At 31.2% G+C, this 26,482-nt stretch overlaps 1 protein-coding gene across 1 annotated transcript in view; it reads right to left on the bottom strand.

Moving 5' to 3' along the window:
- LOC111685974 (transmembrane protein 132E) overlaps nt 1-26,482 on the bottom strand; it is a 178,878-nt gene that overhangs the window by 151,439 nt on the left and 957 nt on the right. The window lies entirely within an intron of this gene.

The raw sequence follows: 26,482 nt of genomic DNA, 5'->3' as shown, positions 1-26,482 counted from the left end.
ACATATATACTTTATTGGGTCTCAGATTAATATTTCTTGGTGTTACACACGTAATGACAATGTTAAATATACCCTCTATCACCATTGATGGTGGTGGAGGGTATAAAAATTAGACCGAAAGTTAAAATATTTCACCACCCACTGTACATAAATAAATTACACGCATTTATTAACTAACTCGAAAATAAAATGAAATTTTAAACAAAATTGCATTATTTTCGCTTCTTTGGAAGTCAATAAACATAATTTCCACAGAAAGTAAACAAATTCACTTAGAGCTGCTTTTGAAGTGGTGATAAATGTTATTTATTTGGAAGTACTTCGTTTTATTTAAGCTGGGTGGTGTTTTAATTATTTATCGAATAATTTTTAAAATTTAGTCGCCTACTCGAGTAAAAAAAAAAAAAACATTGTAAGTTTTTATTCGAATAATTTTAATCACGAATAATTGACAACCCTAATACATATACATATTTTACGCACCTCTAATCTTTTAAAATATTTTTTGTAGGGATATACGTTACAAACAGCAAACTTTCCCTTCTCTCGGTACCATTCTTTAATATATTGTAGTTCAGTGAAATGCAAAAATATACATTTGAACGCGTTTTCTATTTCGATAGACTAGTATACCTTTCATTGAACTAGTGCAGTAGCAATGTATAACTAGTTTCAATAAACTAGTAGTTTTTGGAACAAATTCTAAAATTTTTCCTGGGTAATGCGTGATATTTATAACATTTCGGCGATCTTAAGAAAAAAATATACAATGAATTAATTTGAGTGCTTCAACTCCTTCAAAAATTCGGTTCGAAGAAACAAAAGTTTGTGTGTGTGCAAAAAAAGAAATAAAGGGCAAGAAAGAGTTAAGTTGTTTTTCAATAAAAAGTTTATTTATTAAATTTTTATTAAAGATTCTTAATAGGAGTTGTGCACTTAACAAATTATGCGACTAGTTGCGACTTTACTTATACGGTTAACGGTTTTACTAGTTACAATTTATCTCTACACTTTTTCAAGTATGAAAAAAGAAGTAGTCAGATAAATCCTAACGTAGTGTAAAGGGAATAGAAAATAGGGTTTCAAATAAATACATTTTTAACAAGTATATACATTAGAGTGCTCCAAGCTTGTATAAAGGAAAAAAATTTATCCTACAGGCCGTCCCCCCCCCCCCCTAGAATTGTTCTATGGGTTATAAAAATAAGTCAAGCAAAAAAATGAGGTCAATAGGATTACGTTAACTGGTGCCGCAACGGCTTTGAAGTTTGAAGATGCATTTACAAGGGGAAAATATGCAATTTTTTCAGTTTTCACAAAAGTTTTGTCATTAAATAATTTGTTTTGTATTTTATTGTCAAAGAATCTTAATGTACACAGAATTAGCGTTACAAAAAGATAAAAAACACAAAAATTGGTTGAAAAATGTAAAAGTTATTAAGAATTCCCCAGGCCATTATCGTGTCTCAGAGCACTTGAATTCGAAAATTGATAAAAAAATAAACATATTTTTGAAAATATTCTAATAAAACAATTGTATTACTTAAAATACAACTGTAGTTACTTGAATATGAGTTTTTGTCCTTATAGAATAACGTAAACCTGTTCTCAACTATAGTCGAAAAATTTTGATATTTTTAACGGTCGTTTCAAAATTCAAATTTTAGTTTTTTTGATACTTTGTTAAACAAATTTCAATATTTTTGGGAGAACTCATAGGGATTTATGGACAACAGATTAAGGAATAAAACAGTAAAAAAATTGAGTCAATATCTCTTATAGTTTGCCTGTACCTGCAATTTGAATTCAGCGGATTTCGAGAAAAAGCCATTTTTATGTAATATTTTGCAAAATTAGCCTTTTTATTATATTGTCGTGTATTTTAAATGGAACCTTTTGTAAATTTATTAGTCCACATATTTCTAAATAAAAATCAAGAGTTTCATGCAATTTGTACGCCATTAACCCATAAACTTTAAAGGTCAAAAGTCAAATTTTGTAATATTTGCAATTTTTGATGGAAACTAGTCGAAATATTGAAATTTGTTTAACAAAGTATCAAAAAAACTATAATATTAATTTTGAAACCACCGTTAAAAATATCAAAATGTTTCGACCATAGCTGATAACAGGTTTACGTTATTCTATAAGGACAAAAACTCATATTCAATGTATTTTAGGTAATACAATTGTTTTATAAGAATATTTTCAAAAATATGTTTATTTTTTTTTTTAATTCGAAACTTAGCTTTTTTAGAGCACTCCACAGTGGGGCAGAATGGAAATTTTTTGGAAATAAATCTGGCATTTCTAAACGGCTGATCCGATCGGAATAAAATTTGGCGTGAGCGTAGCCAAGGAGTATTCGAGTTTAAGTTTTAAAGATGAACCCCGCAGATGCCCCAGGGACGGAGCTGTGGCGGCTCAAAGTAGGGTACCTACGACATGTAAAATTTTTAAACTCGTGCCATTTTTTTGTTTTTCACCCAAATACATACTTGAACATACTACTTATCTCTTATAATATCCGAGTTATAGGCATTTAAAAATTTAGTGATACAAAATTTAACATACCTTGGTCCGCCTTTTTTTGAATATCAGGCGTAATTTTGGACCAAATGGACTCAATTTTTTTTGTTAGTTAGACAACAAAATTTCCAATAATATACAAAAAATTTCAGATCAATATCATTTACAGATCCAAAAATATACGTTTTTTAATTTAAAAATTCAAAAAATTTTAGATTTTTGCCGTTTTTTTTGCCCAAAATGTGTCTTAACTCTTTTATTAATAAAATAAAATTTTCTTTAAGAACATATAACAATTTTATAGTTTTCTAAAAGGTATCTTTACGCAGAACGCTTTGGCGTAAAAAACTTGTCCTATTTTTTGAAAATGTTGCCACTGCGTCCTTCCGAATATGACCTATTTTTTATCAAAACTTCAACTTTGGGCGACATGTTCTAAAATCCCAAAGCTGGGATCAGAAAACTGAAAGCAGTTTTGGAAACCTCAATATGTTTTCTATTTACTCCAAAAGTATTTTCCCAGCCCTGAAAGAAATGTGGACCCTATGGGCAAAAATGTAAAAAATCCCATTTTTGGGATTTTCATTCCTATTTTTGGGAATTGCGGGATGCCCTTTGACCTTTTTAATTTTTTTTACATTTTCTTATTTGAAATGACAAATTTAACAAGCGTTGAAGATTTCTTTGAGTTTTGTTCATAAATAAAGATTTTGTCATATATTACATATTTGTTAAATTTCTAAAACTATTGTTTATATCAAAATTTTAATAGGGTCGCAGATAGCTACAACAATTTAGTCCATATTTATCCCTTTATATCTTTTTTTAGTTAGATATGGAAATTCTCGGCCCTTTACAAAAAATTTCAAGGAAATATCTCAATTACATTCAAAAATATGTTCACTTAAACCTGTATCCTTTAATTTCATATTTTTCATATTTTAGTATTAAATATGACAGAACATGTTTAAGTCTTATATTTACCTATTTTCTATTTGTTTGCTTATCCTTATAATTGAAAGGTCCTATTATGCTTAAATTTTCAGAAATTTATAACTATTTTTTACCTCAATTTTTTCGACAGATCATTTCGTTCTGTTTCGTTTATGATCATGAAGGTAAAAATATACAGGTAATGATAATTTCGATTCATTCACTAATAAGAAATATCAATGAATGAATTACAGGTTATAAGGAGTGAGATCGAAATATTCTTAACATACATATATGTTTATAAATAAGAAACCACTAAACTTACAGCTTTATTTTTTTTTATTTGATTCAAATTATTATTACAATTTACAAAAAAAGAAATATTTTTATAGTTTTAATCACTAGTGATGAAATTTTGAACCCTTTTCGGAAACCCTTTCATTAACGTTTTTATAGTGCTTTCTGTCACTTTGCTCGAACATGTAGTCCATCTCCGTTTAAAATCTACCACACTTTTGAACACCTTTTTTGTACTCTTCAATTCTCTTTTAACAAGAGCCCAATATCTCTCCACTGGCTTTAGCTCCGGGCAGTTTGGAGGATTTGCCTCTCTTGGTACAAATACCACATTATTGTTCTTGTACCACTCAAGGGCTTGTTTAACATAGTGACAGGATGCCAAGTCAGGCCAAAAATAAGTGGACACATTATGAAGTCTTATGAATGGAAGCAGCCTTTTTTGTAAACATTCCTTGATGTAAATTTCGGTATTTATAGAGCCCGTTGTAACAAATGATTGGCTTCTTTTGCCGCAACTGCATATTGCTTGCCATACCAAGAACTTTCTGGGAAATTTTGTCTGCTTTTGGGTCCTAAACTTTTCTTCAACATTCCCTCGAGCATCAGCAACATAAAACTTTTGACCTGGAAGTTGCGAAAAATCTGCCAGAACATACGTTTCGTCATCCATTATGCAGCAAGAATATTTTTTTATAAAACTTTAATTCAATTTCCGTGCTCTGTTTTTGGCCTCTAAATTTTTAGCAGCGTTCCTGTCAGGAACTTTTTGAGCCTTGTATGTTTTTAAACCTGCATTAGCTTTAACTTTTCGTACCAAATAGTCCGAGCACTAAGCTAACCGAGCTGCTTTCCTACCGGATGTGTTGGGAGCTCTTATGAAAATGCGTTCTATTTTTTTGGCTTTAGAAACATCATGTGGACCATTCCTTCTACCTGAACCAGGTTTTCTATCAACTGACAAGTTCTCCCAGTACTGCTTAATAACATTGGAAACAGTTTGACGGCAGACCTTTGTATGCTTAGCCAACTTTTTGTAAGACCAAGTTGGGTTTAGTTGAAAATATTTAATAATTTCAGTACGCACTTTTTTCTGGTCACTCATTTTAATCAGATTAACAAATATTAATATAATTGACATTACACATAATAACTGACATGTTTTTCAAAGGTAACTTGATCAAAAAAATCAAATAATACTTTGGTTGAAAAATGTAATGAAAAACGTGTGTTAAGAATTTTTCGATCTCACTCCTTAGTAATATAGTCCAAAATGTTAATAGGTAGACAGACAGTTCGTAATTTTTTACTTTGGAATACCTGTATCGGAAATGACAAGTATTGGTATATAAGCATCATTAACAGCATCAAGAATTGTGTCAGACTTTTCAGAAGACCATCTAAGGAAAATTCATAACTGTGATGTTGTCTTAATGTGTAAGTGGGGATGTGACGGTTTATCAGCACTTCCAGAATACAAACAAGCTTGTGGAAGTCGGACATTAGCAGACTACAAAAGTGTATTTATGTCATCATTAGTGCCATTACGAATTCGTTCATATTCCCTTAATCCATCATCGTCAAGCATCGGAAATTCATTTGAAGATATATGGATCAATACAACTCCGGGTTCAAAAAATTTTTGTAGACCCATTGGATTTGAATATATAAAGGAGTCAAAGAAAACAACAAAAGATTTAGTGGAATATTTAAAAGATGAAATAAATGCACTGGAGCCCATTTGCATAAAAATAAAGGAATTCTCTATTAACGTATCATATCAGCTAAGCTTAACAATGATTGATGGAAAGGTCAGCAATGCCATAACAGAAACTTCTTCCTTCTGGAGATGCTCAATATGTAATGAGAAAAAGTCGCAATTCTCAAATATAAACAAAAGCAGAAGTATTAATGAAGATGTCCTGTTTTTCGGAATTTCACCACTTCATGCCAGAATACGATTTTTGGATTACTTTTTACACATAGCATACGACCTCAAATATAGAAGTGTGCCAGAGAATCTTACTAAATCAACAAAAAATAATGAAGAATTGAAAGAACTGAGAGCTGCGGAAAAAAGCAGAATCCAAGAAGAATTTAAAGTTCAGATGGGATTAAACATCGACAAACCACTTCCAAGTTGCGGTAGTACAAATTACGGTAATACGGCGAGAAGATTTTTTCGTGATTTTGAAATTACTTCAAAAATAACTGGAATCGACAAGGAGTTGCTTCGAAGAGTTAACACTATTTGAATGGCACTGAATAGTAAACATAAAATTAATGGAAATCGATTTGGGGAATATACATCTGAAATTTCTATCTTCTGATCCTGTTCTTTCAACTATGCGAAAAAGATGAATTTGTTATGAAACTCTATCATCTCAAAACGAGGAAGATTTAAAGGACTTATATTACCTTATGGATATGTATACCGTTATGACAGATTATTTTATAGAAAATAAGTAGTGTTAGGAATTAACTATATAAGTAGGTTGTAAGAATTAATTGTATTATGTTTAAGATAAACAATTCAAATAAAAAAAGCTATTATACTAACTGATGAAATTGTATTAAATTGTGTTTTATATTTCGGTGGGCGGGAAAGGTGGTTTGTGTGGGGTGATTTAGGTGTTGTTGTGCGTGGCTCATAATAAAATTATATTTTTTATTGTATATACAATGTTATAGTCTTTAATAAAATAATTAACTAAATAATTTTTAAAAATTGTCCAAATATTTTATTCAACACCAAATGTATGTTCTGTCATACTTAATACTAAAATATGAAAAAGATGAAATTAAAGGACACAGGTTTAAATGAACATATTTTTGAATGTAATTGAGATATTGGCTTGAAATTTTTTGTAAAGGATCGAGAATTTCCATATCTAACTAAAAAAAGATATTAAGGGATAAATATGGACTAAATTGTTGTAGCTATCTGCGACCCTATTAAAATTTTGATATAAATCATAGTTTTAGAAATTTAACAAATATGTAATATATGACAAAATCTTTATTTATGAACAAAATTCAATGAAATCTTCAACGCTTGTTAAATTTGTCATTTCAAATAAGAAAATGCAAAAAAAAAAATAAAAAGGTCAAAGGGCATCCCGCAATTCCCAAAAATAGGAATGAAAATCCCAATAATGGGATTTTTTACATTTTTGTCCATAGGGTCCACATATCTTTCAGGGCTGGGAAAATACTTTTGGAGTAAATGGAAAACATATTGAGGTTTCCAAAACTGCTTTCAGTTTTCTGATCCCAGCTTTGGGATTTTAGAAGATACCTTTTAGAAAACTATAAAATTGTTATATGTTCTTAAAGAAAATTTTATTTTATTAATAAAAGAGTTAAGACACATTTTGGGCAAAAAAACGGCAAAAATCTAAAATTTTTTGAATTTTTAAATTAAAAAACGTATATTTTTGGATCTGTAAATGATATTGATCTGAAATTTTTTGTATATTATTGGAAATTTTGTTGTCTAACTAACAAGAAAAAATTGAGTCCATTTGGTCCAAAATTACGCCCGGTATTCAAAAAAAGGCGGACAAAGGTATGGTAAATTTTGTATCACTAAATTTTTAAATGCCTATAACTCGGATATTATAAGAGATAAGTAGTATGTCCAAGCATGTTTTTTCAAGATCTCGTCGAGCGCTTTCAGAAAATATAAAATCTTTGTATTTGGGTAAAAAACAAAAAAATGGCACGAGTTTAAAAATTTTACATGTCGTAGGTACCCTACTTTGAGCTCCACAGCTCCGTCCCTGGGGCATCTGCGGGGTTCATCTTCAAAACTTAAACTCGAATACTCCTTGGCTACGCTCACGCCAAATTTTATCCCGATCGGATCAGCCGTTTAGTAATGCCAGATTTATTTCCAAAAAATTTCCATTCTGCCCCACTGTGCACTCTAATATACATATATTAAAAATAATATATATTTTCAAATACATATGAATGCAGTAACTCTGTATGCCACAAAAATAAAATTTTGAGTAAATCGACATTAAAGTTTAAAAAATTCTCAAAAAATAGGAATTTTTAAGTTTGTACTTTAAACACGCTAAATAATCATAGCTATAGCTTGCCACTAGATGAAAATCATAAATACAGTGGAAAGCATTGTTTTAGCAAAAAATTGGGGTTTATCAAGTTACTGCCTAGAAATAATTGAATATATTTTATTTTTAAAAACCAAGTTCTAGTACATTTTCAAAGTGGCTTATCATGTTCTTGCTGAAAAAATATATAAATTTTATTTTCAATATGAAATTTATATTTCGGTATATTTTTAGTTACTTTATAAATGAAAATAAATTACACAGCTTAATTATTCTACAGCAAAAACGGGTCCTGTAGTATGATTTGGTATAGGCAAAAAATATTGTAAATATAATGACAAAAAATGCATTGGTTTGGGTTTTGCACTTAATGTTCAGATTAAAATTTGTGATAAACTTGCATTTTTAGCACAGTTAATATTTTGCTTCTTGATTGTCGTTTCAAACATCCGAACTAATTTCAATCAATGTTGCGTCAGATTTCATGCATGGAAATTTCCATGAATGGTTTCGATAAATGTCTTTAGTAATTTAGTATTACTTTATATTATCCATATAGTTTGAACTTTATATGCCATTTTTTTCGCAATATGAAATTTAATTTATAAACAAAACAATATAATTATAAATGGAATTATTTTTGTGCAGTAACATGGTATGCCACTTTTATTTCAAAAAATGATATCTCTAGAGATTTTGACATACAGTAGTTTTTCGATTTAACGACCATTCAATTCTACGAACATCGCATTTAACGAACAAGCTAATTTTTCCTATTGACTACCTTAAATAACGAACAAAACTAGTTTTTTGTACTCTGTTTGACGAACTAATAAAAATATTATTATTTAAATGAAGATAAAATGACATTTATCAAAAATAACAAATAACCTAAGTTGTAGCAAGCGGTGCTTTTATACCCAAAACTGTAACACATTCTGGGTTCTTATTAAATTTTAGTTCGATGTAGCTATGTCCGTCCTTCAGATAATGAATTTAACGCTCAATACTCGCTTAACAATACGAGTACACCGAGTACTAACCGATATCTCTAACAAATTTTATGGGAATCGGTCCATAATTGACCTTACCCTCCATATCAGGCCCCCTTAAGAAAATTACTTCAACGCTCATTACTCGCTTAAAAATACAAGTATAGCGATGAACTTCGAGAAATAACTTTATGGCTATTAAATTCGACACAAATATGGTTTGAAGGTGGGTATATAAGATTCGGAATTTTGTGTTTTGAGCTATTTTTATAAAAAAAGAATTAATTTTTATAAAATACATTTAAAAAATATTTTATGTACCTATTTTTAATTATTTCCCTACCAAAAACCCACGTTTTACTTAGTACTGCATATAACGAACTTTTCAATTTTACGAACAGGCCTGACAACATATGGGTTCGTTAAATCGGAAAACTACTGTATATAATTTTTTCATTGTGTTATAATATTTGTCTTATTTTGTTTTATCACAACAACATAAAATATTATCAATTCCGCTTTTATCTTCATCATTATAAAGGACATTCTTATAAAGTGAAAAAAATATATGTGGCATATCGAGTTAATATAATAATAAAATTTCTTACAAAAATAGTTTAAATTGAAAAAGAAGCATGACCCTTATATCGCCAAATTACCATATAACGCTAAAAATCCTTTTAGCGACAATAGATATGGTTTCTTACAAATCAAAAAGCTCATAAAATTAAATTGTGATGGTGGGTGGCTTATCGAGTTATTGCAATAAGCCGTTCATATGTATATGTATTTGAAGACAAATTTCAATTGTATTCGATTGTATTTCAAATTAAAAAGAGGCTTAAGGTAAGCTTAAAAAATTTAACTAAAAAAATTTAAACGTTTTTCATTTTTTATTATTATTTTCATACTTTTTTCAAACCCTAATTATAATGTTAACTATTGCAAAATTCATATATTTTTGTCATCACTTGAAAATGAAACATGAAAAATTGCATGTAATTCACTCATGTGCAACTCTAGCAAGGACTGATTCTACAATCGTCCTTACTTGGCTGAAAAAGGAACCTTGTTTTTGAGCAACCTTTATAGCCGAGTTTGTAAAATTCAGGAAGTGATCGGAAGACATAATTGGCACCATGTCAAATCTGAAGACAACCCAGCAGACTTGGGAAGTCGGAGTATTTGACCAACTGTATCATTTGGAGACATTTTAATAGAGTCCGACCGAACTCAAAATTTCGTTCGGTACCGATCACCAAAACCGAACTTCGGTAAATTTTAAATTTCGGCCGAACCCGAACTATGTTCGATTTTCAGAGTTCGGTGAACACAAACTTTTTTTAAATGGAAAACGCATTTATGACTAAAAAGTATTAAATTTATAACATTTAAAACCAAAATATGAACATACGGAAGATTTTTTGAAGAGGGTCTTTAATTAGCAATTGGGTCAATTATCAAAAAATTCCGAATTCCAGAGAGTGATAAATTTCTAATAACAAACCACTTTTATTTTTGTTTTTTTTTAACGATTTATTGACAACGATATAATTCTCTGTAAAAACATGAAGGGAAAAAACATTGTAGTGGTTAAAATTATGATTGTAGTCTAAACATATTATCGTTATTGTAACAATTTCAAAATATCATATTATCCGTCAAAATATTTCATCATGATATTTTTGTATTTATCATAATATTGTTATACATGATCATATTATGATCCAGGGTAATCAAAATTTCATATTAAATATGTATCGAAATTAATTTATCGAATTAGTAAAATTACAGATTCTTAAAAAATTAAAAATGTATATAATATAAATATAATATACTTACAATACTTAACACAATTCGCAAATTTCAATTTGCCGATTTATATGAAATTTTGGTTCATAAAAAAATTTAAGTATAATTTCATACAAATACTAAGCCTTAAGCCTGTTAAGAACGTTATTCATTTTCTAAAGCGAACGTTACATGGAGGCCATGTCCAAATGTAAACCGATTTTGTCCATTTTAAATACCAATCAAACTGCAACAATAGTTTAGGTCCTACCGTTCTTTTAAGAGACTGACAGTCGTGACTAGATCGTTTGAGAATAATTACCTAGAAATTTTTAATGTTACAAATGAGATCAAAGGTTTCACTTTTCTTAGCTTTTTAATCACTTTCTGGTTAACAGTTTTTCAAATCAGCCGAAAAAACGAATAGTTAAAAAGACGTTTAGTACCTATGTATATCTGAAATTTATTGTACAGCCAGCATGTATGATAACTTCTGTAAACAAATTTTCAGTATTTTTAAAACTTTTTAATGAATTAAAAATATGATAAATAAACATTTTATAAAAAGTTCGGCGTTCGGTGTTCGGTGTTCGGTCAAAATTTCACCAAACATTGCCCGAACCTCACTTTTTACCGAACTCCGAACACGTACCCGAACGTTCGGTCGGACACTACATTTTAATTTAATTTTACGACTGCAGTGTACATGTTGTTCATATTGTTCATATGCTATTGAGTGCGTGTCGTTGGTGAAGTGCGACATATGTCACGAAAATCACGACTCTCTTTCGCACTCACCAGGAAAGGGTCCGTTAACTATATAACTAAATTCGCAACTAGTTGCATAGTTTTTGTTTTTGAAACACTTGTTAAGTGAACGCCATTGTGACCACTTTGTTAAATGCACAAATCCTTTTGAGAATCTTTAAGGTAAATATAAATTTAATAAATAAACTTTTTATTAAAAAAAACATAACTCTTTACCTCTTTTTTGCACACACGCAAAAATGCATAATTTCAAAAGTTTTTGCTTAAGGTATTTGCAGACTACAATACTGAGTATTAAAATACTTCAAATTAAAAATATTATGAAAACAATTCGAATTTTTAAAAATTTATTCGAACAAGAGTGCTATATTCGGCTGTGCCGAATCTTATATACCCTTAAACATATTACTTTTATAAATTCAAAATTTTTAACCCGACTACATTATTATTACATCAAAAGCAAACAAAAAATGAACAACAACAACGCTAAACGAAATAAATAACCAAAATACACAAGGCAATTAAACCAACAGACATCTAAACATACATAACGAAACAGAGAAAAAAACGAACTAAACAATGCAATAAAACCTACCTACATCCAAATATACGAACAGAATTCACAAAAAGAAAACAAAATACATAACTCAAAGACGCCAACAGCGTACAAACATACAAAACAAAATACACAGCTGAATAAAGCCAAATACATCTACACACACATATATACATACTTTTCAAATTCACAGTGTTGTTGTTGCTTTTTTAACAAAGCATGAAGAAAATGTATGTCTTTTTTGATGAAATTTTCAGAGGTTGTCTCGGATGTTTGCTCATATCTCCGTTATTTAAAGACCCTTTTTCTGATTTTAAGTAGCGATCTTCTCGAAAGCACGTCTAACAGAATTATTAAAGATTCGGATCTCGCCGATATCTGGGGTCCTCTAAAATCTGATTTCAACAGACAGACGGACATGGCTTAATCGACTGTGCTATCTATAAGGATATATACTTTATAGGGTCGGAAAATTATATTATAGAAATTACAAACGGAACCGGAATAACTTATGTGTAAGTTCGTTTAATTTTGTACGTGTGTTTACGTTTTTTCTGATTATTTGATACTTGTTAGGATTAGTACACATCCTTTTTTTACACCCTTGGGTGGGGATATTTTTCTAAATTCTAACGAGTAAAACCGCTAACGGTATCGGCTTAAATATTGTTCGACACTTTCTGCCAAAAAAATTATTATTAGCTTCCTAATCGCTAGCATATACGTTTCGTATAAATCATCCACAAACACAAGGTAATTTTAAATAAAGAAATATTTTTGTTTAAACAAAATTTTAAAACCAATTTTCGTTTTATTTCACGCACGAACATTTTGGTCCAATAGAGCCGGATTTAATTTGCCGCTTATAGGTACACCACAAATTAATTGGTATTCTTTTGTTTTATTTGTTTCATCACAAGATCGCCATATTTATTTGGACATTTTGTAAACTTCATCAGAGAAATTTAATTTTTTGGAATAGCAAAACAAATAATAAGGTGCGTACTTGATTTTGAAAAGTGCAGTAAATATTTTATAAAATAAAAGTGTGCAATTTTTATTTTCTTTATTTAAATAAAAGTGTAAATAAACACACACATATACACATTTACAAAAAAATATTACTTGTGTACTTTTGTATTTGCCAACGCCAATTTAATTTGACACTTGTTTTAATCTCATTTATTACTACGTAAATTATCAACTGCGCATTTGTTTACGTGGACGGACAAAATTAAAAAAAAAGGGTTTCAAATGGCTTGGCAAGAATTAAAGGCAGCATATGAGAATGTTGGTTAATAACCAATTAAAAGCGCTTTGATGAATATACTTCACCAAGGTATGAAATACCTGGCTCAAGCCCTTATTGAATTTGGTTCTGAAACATCGTTTATTTCGGAACGCCTGCAGAATCAGTTAAAGATTATGGCGCATTTGACAAATGCCAAGTTTCTGGTGTTAACCAAACTTTGCTCGATCCAAATAGCCTCTCCCTTTGACACTTCTCTCTCGTTATACCGAATATTTCTGGTATCTTATCTTCTTTTGTCTTATCAGATAAACTTTGTAGAGATTTACCTAATTATTCTGTTTTTGGGAGCTGGAAGAAACGTCGAAAAGAAAAATTATGTCCCCGCTTGATCGTATGTGTGAAGAAATTTACAAGGCCACAACTCGTAGAGGACCTGATGGACGATACATTGTCACACTTCCTTTTAAATCTGATTTCCGGAAAAGATGTCGTTAGGTTCTTCAAAACAAAATGTTAGGGCGCAATTTTTGAGGACAGAAGCTTCATTGTGGAGAAAACCAGAGATAAAGAAGATGTATGACGATGTAGTAAGAGAATATTTAGTTTTGGATCACATGAGGCCTATAATGGAGACCTCGTCTTCTATTTCCTCTTGTTATTTGCCGCACCATCCAGTAATCAAATTGGATCGAAAAACTACTAAGTTAAGAGTAGTTTTTAATGCGTCAAATAAAACCTCAAATGGGCTTAATTTGAATAATTGTTTGTTGGTCGGTCCTACCCTTCAAGCTGATTTAGTCCTACTTATTTTGCGTTGGCGATTTTTTAGATTCGTGTTTAATTGCGATATTACTCAAATGTGTCGACAGATAAGGCTTGACCAGTCTCATACTCCTTTTCAGCGTATTTTGTTTCGCGATTCTCCGACAGAGGATATAAGCAGTATGAATTACAGACTGTGACCTTTGGCGTCAAATGTGCGCCTTATCTGGCCATCCGTAGTTTGTTACAGTAGGCAGATGATTGTGAGAGTCAATATCCAATTGCCTCGCAAATTTTACGTAAAGGTATGTACGTTAACGACGTACTAACGGGGACACATGATGTTGAAACCGCTTTGATTGCTCTTGATCAACTTAAAGCGGCATTATCATCAGCAGGGTTTAATCTTCGAAAATGGACTTCGAATAATAGGACAATTTTAGCAGGTTTTCACCCAAAACATTTGGTAGCTGAAAAACTTTTAGTTTTTGTCGAAGCGAGTAGTTCGAAAACGCTGGGACCCCAATGGAATGCTCATTTAGACGCGTTCTATTTTAAAGTGGATCCCATAGCATGGCATTCAACATATACTAAGCGGGAAGTTTTATCGACAATAGCTAAATTATTTGACCCAGTAGGTTGGTTAGGACCCGTTATAATTGTGGCAAAAATGATTATGCAAAAAATTTGGCAGTATCAGATACATTGGGATGAGAATCTTAAAGTTTCAACGCTGTCCGAATGGGAGAAATTTGTGACTTCATATCATGATGTCAGTAGTATCGAAATTCCTCGATGGGTTCATTATGAACCAGAAGCCTCAGTTGAATTTCATGTTTTTTTTGATGCCTCGAAAAGGCATATGCGGGGGTGATATATAAGTATTCGGGTGGAAACACCCAGAGGGAAAATTTATTAAAATTTGCTCACTTTTAAGACGAAAGTAGCCCCGATTCAATCGATTACTTTATCTGATCTGATCTGAGGACAATTCAGCAGATTTAGGAAGTAGGGGAGTTACTCCTTCAATTTTAGCTCAGAGCTCACTTTGGTGGAATGGTCCACATTGCCTTATAGAGAAAAAGTCTACATGGAATTTGAAAAGCCTAGCTATGCTGGATACCGATCTAGAATCTCGAAATGTGAAATCTCATGCCTCTTTCTTCACAAACTATGAGGATGTGTTAGATAGATTTTCGTCACTTGATCGTGCTATCAGAGTTCTATCTTTTGTTTTTAGATTTTTCCATAGAACTCATTCGTCTTATAGGAATCGCTATTCGTATGACATAATTACGCTATCTGATAATGAAATAAGACATGTGAAACTACGTTTGGCCATTGTGGCTCAAAAGGTAAAATTTACGGAAGAATACAAGAGTCTATTGGAAAAAGACCAATTTCTTCAAAAGTAGTCTGTTGCCCTTAAATCCTATTCTTGACAAGGAAGGTGTCATGAGACTTAACGGTAGATTGGCTAGATCACCTTCATTGGCTTACACGTAAAGGCATCCAATTTTATTGCCCTATGCATGTCGTTTCACTCTTCTTTTAGCGGAATTTATTCATAAGAAATCAACTTATGCTGCGAATAATACGAATCGAATATTGGATTCCTCGTGCAAAAACCCTTGTTCGGACTGTGGTAAATAAGTGTAAGAAATGTATCTTAGATCGTAAACGAGCTTGCACTCAAATTATGGCTGCCTTACCTCCAGAACGGACTGATTTAGATCGACTGTTAACGACAACTGGAGTTTATTTCGCTGGCCCATTTGATATGAGAAATTTAAATGGTAGATCGTGTCAGATCATAAAGGCCTATGTATGTATCTTTGTATGTTTTTCCACGAAAGCCATACATCTAGAAGTAACTTCGGATTTATCAACTGATAAATTCTTAGCGGCATTTAACCGATTTATATCAAGACGCGGTAGGAATTTTGTAGGAGCTTCTAGAGAGCTAGAACGAGAGTTTAAAACCTTTTTATGAGAGTGTAGGGCTAGGATGTGTACGACGTACGTCATCAAGGGCCTTTCTTGGAGTTTTATTCCTGGGTGGTTTATGGGAAGATGGAGTTCGAAGTTTTAAACTTCACTTCCGTTAAGAAGCCCATTCCGGAAAATACACTTTTGAAGAACTTTCGACGGTCCTCGCTAGAATTGAGGCATGTCTAAATTCTCGACCTGCCTGTCCTATGAGTGACGAGCCTAATGAAATAGTGGCTCTTACACCAGGACATTTCCTAATAGGGTCTCCACTATTAGCTCCACCTGAACCTTCGATTTACGAATCTCCGCTAAATCTTCTAAATATGTATCGGAAAGTAAAGGCCTTGACTCAGCATTTCTGTCGTCGATGGAAGGAAGAATACTTGTCAGGACTTCACAAACGTTACAAGTGGAAGTATTCGGAACGCGATATAAGCACCGGAGATTTAGTAGTCATTCGAAATGAGCAAATGACACCCACTTCTTGGAAAATGGGAAGAGTAGTTCGGACTTATCCAGGAAGTGACCATCACGTACGCGTCGCGGACATACGTACTGAAAACGGGGTTATAAAGCGACCAATTACCAAACTGGTCGTTTTGACCAGTGAATAATTTTAAAAGAGTATTTTTAACCTTCATTGTTTCCTAGCACTATGGATCGTATTATGGCCATGTCTGAAGCTGCTCTCCTTGAGGAATATGATGAGACAATGGAGGTTGACACAGCAGCAGCCACGAATCAACCGGGTTCTACCGACATGTCGGACGATGGCGCCACAAGTATCGCCGCCGTGGAAAAACCACAAGTCTTCGTGGTCCCTGCACCAGAGGTCCCATTGACCTCCAACGAAAACTCCACTGTACCTGCAGTGGTTTCAGCTCAAGAGGTACATTTGACCTCACCTGAGCAACTGTCTGCCCTTATAGCAGTACCGGCTCCAGAAGCCGCACCAATGCAAAATCCTGATCCCGTATCAGGTGCCACGGAAGCCTCAGGTTCGAATCCGGTCGCGAATTCAGTAAGCGATCGACAAAATTGCCCTATTTGTAAGCGACGTCATCGACTAACGGGTTGTCGAAAATTTCAGAATATGTCTTTCGGTGCCGTTGATTCATGTCGTGACATTCTCACCAACCGCAACCGTTTTGTTGCTTGGCTCAAAAAAGAGCATTCGGGTACGGGCAGTTTTAGACCTTTGCTGCAGTATGAGCTATATTTGCTCCTCTTTAGTTGCAAGTCTAAAACTGCCCGTGACCAATGTTGGTGCCGACAAGATATGTCGAGTGAACATTTGCTCACAATATGACTCAACGCAAAATATTACGTTTACAGTTAAAGTAAAAAAATGCTAGGCATTAAAACACCGTTGCAATCCTTATCTGACTCGGTTAAGATCCATTTTCCTGGACTGCAATTGGGAGATCCTAGTTTTAATGTACCTGCAAAGTCGCGCTTGTCATTGGTCCGGAAATTGCACCACAGGTTTTAAAGGGAAAAATTTATTCGAACCCGGGACTTCCAATGGCTCAATACACCATTTTTGGTTGGGTCATTTCTGGTCAAGCCTCTCTTTAAGTAGCCCAGTTCATGGTCTGATTTAAAACCATATCCCATCTTTTACCAGCTGGTCTGGTTTTTTGGTCCTATGACCAATTTGTTTTTTGGAAAAAAATTAAATGAAATATTAATTAAATAAATGAAAAAAACCTATTACTTTAAGCTCTTTATTCTTTATTAGATTTTACCTCTTTAGTTTATTTAATGGTTGCAACGTTCTATGTTGTTGCAAGGTGGCCGGCAATGTTTAAGTTCGTTTAATTTTGTACGTGTATTTACGTTTTTTTCTGATTATTTGATACTTGTTAGGATTTAGTACACCCTTGGGTGAGGATATTTTTCTAAATTCCAACGAGTAAAACCGTTAGCGGCTTAAATATTGTTCGCCACTTTCTGCCAAAAAAAATTATTATTAGTTTCCTAATCGTTAGCATATACGTTTCGTATAAATCATCCACAAACACAAGGTAATATTTAATAAAGAAATATTTTTGTTTAAACAAAATTTTAAAATCACTTTTCGTTTTATTTCACGCATGAACACCTATATATACCCTTCTTACGAAGGTGAAGGGTAAAAAATACATTTGATGTTTGCACTATAATATTTGTAATATTTTTTCACCAATTTTCAATCGTTTATCTATTTTTCATGTTTTTAATATATTTTATACTCTTTGTTTGTTTTTTATTGCAATTATAAAATACATAACAAATACGTATACAAATAAAAAGTTTTTGAATTGTTTTAAACAATTTATGAATATCGACCGTATGTCAAAAAAATCAGTATTATTTTTGAAAATTAAATTACAAATTATGTATAGATTAGAAAATTGTATTATGATACAATCATTTTTGACAAGTATTAATACCTAGTATTGTAGTGTGAAAATATCTTAATTAATACTAATACGGAAATAGTACAATTTAGAGTGTGTGCCAAATGATAACAAAGTTCTACGTTGGATTGTAATTTTTCTATGGTGTGAAAATTTTTAAATTTTGGTGTGCCAAATGATATCTTTCCTTGCTGTGATAAATTTTGACAATTTTCACTGATTAATCCCGAAAATTTAACACATCCAATAAAAAAACTGCTTTTTCATCCTTTATGAATTTTATAAATAAATCTTTTTTTAATATGAAGTGGATTTTGAAATTAAAGTGTAAATTTTAAAATTTTTGTCTTTCATTTATTAATTTTTTGTTTTGTAATTTTTATACACTTCACCACTTTAGTGGGGAGAGTATATTGGGTTTGTGCTGATTTTTGTAACATACAATCGGCTTAGAATCATTACTTAGATTTATAGAACTATAAATGACACTACCGATTTTTGTAATGATAGGGCTTCATTTGACCCTAGCCCAAATACAGAATTCCTTTTTTACCCGTTTTTCACCTTTTGATTGGCTTCAAAAATATGCACATTTATTATACAATAAATAGGCGTAGTTGCTTTGGAACAGAAAAATTGGTCTCAAAGCATAAAAGTTTGTCCTATTTTTTGTCCCCTTTTGGTCAAACTTTCGCTACAGTACTATGCTAATTCATATTTCTGCAACCTTAAAAACTTTAATGGAATATATTTTGGCTTTAGTAAAGACAATAATTGGCATTTAGGCTCAAAAGTACTAATTTTGATTTTTTATGAGATTTTGTTTGAGGGAATAATTTGAAATAATGCGCTTTTTTATTAAATACCCAATTACTATATTTTGTATGGAGCTGGTGTATCGTTTTGTGCGAATTCGACTTATGCGTTTTTCTGCATAACGAATTAATTGCATAAAACGAGGTTTGAGTGTATAGCCTATAAAACCAATAAGAGATCTACCAATGTTAAAATTTCAAGCAAATCGGTTCTGTTGTTTAGCCGTGATTGACGAACAAACAAACGAATAGACTTACAAAGAGATTATGATATTTATACCCTACATTTTTACATAAATAACTTTGAAGTAGACTTAACTTCCCCTACCAACATTTATAAAGATAGGGCCATATTTTACCTTACTCCCCTTTGAACCCTCTTGTAAAAAATCTCTTTTTTCAAAAAAAAAAAAGTAAAAAATTTCTGAAATAAAGTTAAAAAACAAATCAAATGATTTATTTTTTTTAAATAATCCCCATTTTTAACATACTGACTGGTGAAGGGTATCATATGGTCGGCTTCGCCCGACTATACATTCATACTTGTTTTATTTTCATTTGTCAGAAATTTATGTTGCCCAATGAGCTAATAAAATTTTATTCAACTCATATCAAAAATTTACTTTTAACAATAAATTGCTTTTAACACTCTTATTGTAAAAAAATATAACATAAAATTCTTATAAAATGAAGAAAATTTTTATTTATTTATTTTATTATCCTTTTTTGCGGAAATATGTATTTATTTTGTGAAAAAATAAAAAAGTGAAGATTGTATGTGACATTTTGATGCCATTATTCTACTAGGTCAAATTACTCCAACTGAAATATCCCTACGGAGGTCTGAATTTTGACATTTGTTGAACTTTTAATATTAAATTTAACTTATTTCAGTATAATTCTATCTGTTCATAAACAATTCTTTCCATTTCACTCCATTTTAAAATTCTGAGAATTTAATAAATAAATTTTATGGTGGTGCTAATGTTTTGACCAATGAAGTTTTGAAGAATATGAATATAATTAATTTTTTTCTTTAATTAATAATGCACAAATTTGTTGTTACAGGCCGATACTGTATATTCATAAAAACGTATAAAACTTCTCAATTATTGAAACTTTAGAACTGATTATTGTTTTGTTATTAAAACTATAATTTAGTTTTGTTTAAATAAGTTCTATTGTTTAAATAAATAAATTTTTTATATATTTCATATCATTTATGTGCAGATTTAAATGCATTAATTACAGCTATCCAGCAAAAAAGTGTATAAAAAGATGTAGTATTTTCATCACAACTAGTAACCCGAAGTGCTTCACATTCGGATAAAAAAACATGAATTTTACATTAACGTGTCATTGGAGGGATGTTGTTCATATTTCTTAACTCTGAACTATGTATATCTTTTCTTAGTTTTAGAAGCAGTAAAATTTCGATAGTTGGATGTCAAAAATAAAACGCATTCTCTTAAAAATTTTTTGCACTAAAAAAGAAGATTTTGATGTAATTTGCAAAGCACTTACAGAAAAATTTCAATATGAGCATTTTACATATGCTGCCAAAGATGAAAAGCCTTATAAGGCGGTACTATTAGGTTTGGATCAAACAAAAGATTGTAATGCAACTTTCGAGAAATGTGCTAATTGCAATGGATCTCATAAATCAATGTCTCCTAATTGCCCCAGTAGAGAAACCTATATTCAAATGAAAACTCGTGCCTCACCAAAAATTCCAAGAGATAAGGAGTGAGATCGAAAAATTCTTAACATACATATATGTTTATAAAAAAGAAACCACTAAACTTACAGCTTTATTTTTTTTTTTTATTTGATTCAAATTATTATTGCAATTTACAACAAAAAAATATTTTTATAGTTTTAATCACTAGTGATGAAATTTTGAACCCTTTTCGGAAACCCTTCCATTAACGTTTTTATAGTGCTTTCTGTCACTTTGCTCGAACATGTAGTTCATCTCCGTTTAAAATCTACCACACTTTTGGACACCTTTTTTGTACTCTTCAATTCTCTTTTAACAAGAGCCCAATATCTCTCCACTGGCCTTAGCTCCGGGCAGTTTGGAGGATTTGCCTCTCTTGGTACAAATACCACATTATTGTTCTTGTACCACTCAAGGGCTTGTTTACCATAGTGACAGGATGCCAAGTCAGGCCAAAAATAAGTGGACACATTATGAAGTCTTATGAATGGAAGCAGCCTTTTTTGTAAACATTCCTTGATGTAAATTTCGGTATTTATAGAGCCCGTTGTAACAAATGATTGGCTTCTTTTGCCGCAACTGCATATTGCTTGCCATACCAAGAACTTTCTGGGAAATTTTGTCTGCTTTTGGGTCTTAAACTTTTCTTCAACATTCCCTCGAGCATCAGCAACATAAAACTTTTGACCTGGAAGTTGCGAAAAATCTGTCAGAACATACGTTTCGTCATCCATTATGCAGCAAGAATATTTTTTTATAAAACTTGACTTCAATTTCCGTGCTCTGTTTTTGGCCTCTAAATTTTTAGCACCGTTCCTGTCAGGAACTTTTTGAGCCTTGTATGTTTTTAAACCTGCATTAGCTTTAACTTTTCGTACCAAATAGTCCGAGCACTGAGCTAACCGAGCTGCTTTCCTACTGGATGTGTTGGGAGCTCTTTTGAAAATGCGTTCTATTTTTTGGCTTTAGAAACATCATGTGGACCATTCCTTCTACCTGAACCAGGTTTTCTATCAACTGACAAGTTCTCCCGGTACTGTTTAATAACATTGGAAACAGTTTGACGGCAGACCTTTGTATGCTTGGCCAACTTTTTGTAAGACCAAGTTGGGTTTAGTTGAAAATATTTAATAATTTCAGTACGCACTTTTTTCTGATCACTCATTTTAATCAGATTTACAAAAAAATTAATAAAATTGACATTACACATAATAACTGACATGTTTTTCAAAGGTAACTTGATCAAAAAAAAATCAAATAATACTTTGGTTGAAAAATGTAATGAAAAACGTGCGTTAAGAATTTTTCGATCTCACTCCTTAGAAGCCGTACATACAGCAATGAAAATAATTACAACATAAACTTTCCGAATTCATTACATCAAAGTCAACGACCTATTTCACAGCCTAACGTTTATAACACAAGGAATATAAACAATGTTACAAATAACGCAAATTTGTTTTCGTTCGATGAAATTAAAAAGCTCACTTTTGAACTTATTTCAGGTCTTAAAAATTGTAAGTCTCGTGAAGAGCAATTCGAGGTTGTTACAAATCTCGCTTGCAAATTTCTATATTCATGAGCAATTACATCAATCTAACATCATGGAATGCCCGAGGTATTCGAAACAAAAAAGAAGAACTGTTAAAACATTTAGAAGATCAAAATGTTGACATTTGTCTGTTATGTGAAACTTGGCTTAACGACACAGTTTCATTAAAACTCAGAAATTTTTATTGCTATAGATATGATCGTCACCAAAGTAGAGGAGGAGGTGTTGCTAAACTTGTAAAGAAAAACATCAGTTATTACCCATAACAAATACAGCTCTAATTGAGAATATTGGAATAAAAGTTTTTTTAGCTGATAACTTTATTAATATACTTTCCTGTTATTTTCCACGAGGTTCCGCTAGCTCAACCCAAAATAAAACACAAACTTTCAAATCAGATCTTCGGAAGCTTATTAGCTTCACCAATAAATACATTTTAGGCGGCGATTTTAATTGTAGACATAGATATTGGGGATGTCAACGTAATAACTGTTGCGGTAATATTTTATATGAACACACATACATACCTGCAGATCCAAATAAACAACCTTCTACACTAGATTTTTATTTAACAAATATATCGCAAAATATGACAGCAGTAAAAGTTTCAAACGATTTAAGTTCGGATCATCTTCCAATCAACACGATAATAAACTTAAAATACGAGGAAATAAAAAATGAGTACTATAACTTTAATAAAGCAAACTGGTCTCGCTTAAGTAAATATATGAACAGAAATCTTCCCGTTATTAGTACCAATGAAATAACTAACACCTCTCAGATAGACCAATTGTTAGATCAGTTTAGCTCATGTATAGAAATGGCTATAGAAGATTCGATACCAAGGCGTAAAATTTCACTTCCTATCAAACCACTACCAAACCATATAAAAAGAATGATACAATTTAGAAACATTTATAGGCGTAACTGGAAAAGATTTAGAGATATAGAAGATCATCGCCAAATGACCCGATTAAATATAAAAAATTAAAAAGGAAATAGAACAGTTTAGCAATGAAAGCTGGAATAATTTTCTGTCGTCTATGGATAAATCATCTTCTCCTTTTTGGAAAGTGGCAAAACTGATGAAAAATAAATCAAAATTTATGCCAATACTAAAATACAATGGGGTAGCTTGTTACACTCAGCAAGAAAAATGTGAAATTTTGGCAAAAGTTTTTGAGTCAAATCATAATATTTCATCTATTGCTGAAGTAAACAACGTTGTGAATGAAATTGATTCTGAAGTACCAATATTAACAAATTCGTATTTTACTTCCCGAAATAAAGTTTGCGATATATTTAAAAAAGTTAAGAACAAAAAATCATCTGGAATAGATTTGATAAACAACAAATGCCTGAAAATACTTATCTTACCAACTTGTTTAATGCCTGTTTAAAATTATGTTACTATCCTACTGCTTGGAAATTATCAAAAACTATACCAATACTCAAACCAAATAAGAGCGCAGAATGTCCCACATCGTATAGACCAATTAGTTTACTGTCTTCAATTAGCAAAATCTTGGAAAAAATTATAAAGGAGAAACTAAATGAATTTATTGACTTGAACAATATTCTCCCTGTACAACAATTCGGTTTCAGAGAAGAACACAACACAACTCAACCTCTGATTAAAATACGCTATCTAGTGAAAAAATAACTTTCAATATGGAAAATCTACTGGAATGGTTCTCCTAGATATAAAAGCTGCATTTGATTCTGTATGGCATAATAGCCTTATATATTAATTAAAGAAATTAAATTTTCCATCAGAAATAATCAAAATTATAATGATTTTCCTTAATAACAGGTCCTTTAAAGTTTATTTAGGTTCGGTCCACTCCCAATGAACAAATATAAAAGCAGGTTGTCCTCAAGGGTCTTGCTTGTCACCCATTTTATACAACATCTTCACTGCAGATATACCTAATTTTCAAAATTGCAATACATCAATATTCGCAGACGATACATCTATACTTTGGTTCTCCTAGATATAAAAGCCGCATTTGATTCCGTATGGCATAATAACCTTATATATTAATTAAAGAAATTAAATTTTTCATCAGAAATAATCAAGATTATAAAGATTTTCCTTTATAACAGGTCCTTTAAAGTTTATTTAGGTTCGGTCCACTTCCAACGAACAAATATAAAAGCAGGTTGTCCTCAAGGGTCTTGCTTGTCACCCATTTTATACAACATCTTCACTGCAGATATACCTAATTTTCAAAATTGCAGTACATCAATATTCGCAGACGATACATCTATACTTTGCTCAGATGTACTCGCCACTAGTATTTCAACTAATTTACAAATAGCGCTAACTGAGCTGCACAGCTATTTTAGCAAATGGAATATAATGGTAAATCCAGAAAAAACACAAGCCATTTATCTTTACGAGAAAGAGAAAGGACTGCTTTACACCACAAAACCCACTTCAATTTATGATCCACAACGTCTATTGGGAAAATAAAATTAAGTATCTTGGCATAATCCTCGACACCAAACTTTGTTTTAATGAACATATTTCATATTTGCTCAACAAAATTAATGTGATAACTAGAATGATGTACCCAATTATAAACAGAAAATCTGAACTTGGTTTAAACAACAAAAAATTAATTGTAAAATCAATTTTTCACCCATTGTTGTTTTACGGCGCCCCAGTATGGTCGACGTCTCCAAAATGTCACATAAATAAAGTCCAAATTGCTCATAATAAACTATTAAAATTAATTTATAATCTACCTTGGCATTACTCAATGCAACGTTTACATACTCTCGCCAACCTTGATCTCGTACATGTTAAAATTGAAAGACTAACTTATAATTTCCACTTAAATGATCTGATACAATCTTAATTTTTTGCTTTTATTTATTTTACACCTAGTTTAAGTTTTTTATCTATACCAAACTTTAAAAAGGTTTTTGTTAAATTTTTACCTTCCTTTAATAATTATTAAAACATTTTTGTATATATTAAATTTTGAAATAATTACTAAGTAGAAAATGAACGTTGTTCCTAAACTCTTTACTGTACTAAGCCAAATGTAAAATATTAATGACAAAATAAACACTGAAATATGAAAAATATGAAAAAAAATTTTACTCCGATTTGAGCCCTCTTGAAGAAAATAACTTTTTTTCAACATTAAATAAAATCATACCAGATTACAAGTAAAAATCAAATTTAATTCTTTATTATTAAAAAAATAATCCAGTAAAAAAACACGTCCTGTTTAGTTAAAAATTAAGAAAGATATGTAGAAAAGTCATTACAAACAACATATTCGACGTACATACTTCAAATTTTGATGAAAAACCAATTAAATTTACATCAGCGTTTCATTGAAAGAATTTGGTTTATTTTTGACATATAAATATCGGATTTTTACAGCTTCTAAAGATAAGTTCAAAGTTGCCAAAAATGAACAAAATCTCTCCAATGACACGCAAATGTAAAATTCATAGGGTTTTCACCTGAATTAGAATCAGTTCGGGTTACTAGTTCCCAGCAAAAAATTTAAAGTTGTTCAAGAAGAAGGGATTTTTTCACGTTTTGTTTAGTACGTACTCTAGGTAATGCGTTTTAAATACATTCCAAAATTCCACAAAATTTGTCATAAGTTAAGGAATGAAAAATTGCAATTGCCCAATTCACTCATGTGAAACTCTATTATAGGAATTGTAATACTCACACTACATATCTTATGATTCAAAAAAAAAAGAACGATCAATTTCATTCAATAAATATTAAAAATAATACCTATTAATTTTATTAGATTTTTGTCTTAATACTTGTTAAAATTAGTAATATTAAATTCATTTTATCATCTAGTTTAATAAGAGAAGAAAATACGAAAATATGTTTGTTGAATGTTTAACGGATTTGAAAATTGAATATTTTTAATCTGAATGTTTTATTTTGTTATCGTATAAAATTTGAGTAATATCACACTAAAAACACGTTTTAAAATACATATAGTGCACCAATGAAAATTCACATTAGAATCATCGAATGTTAATTAGTTATAAGCAC

Source organism: Lucilia cuprina, chromosome 3, assembly GCF_022045245.1.
Source record: "Lucilia cuprina isolate Lc7/37 chromosome 3, ASM2204524v1, whole genome shotgun sequence".
NCBI lineage: Eukaryota > Metazoa > Arthropoda > Insecta > Diptera > Calliphoridae > Lucilia > Lucilia cuprina.
The sequence above is the reverse complement of the archived record's forward strand: the minus strand, read 5'-3'. Positions and strand labels throughout refer to the sequence as shown.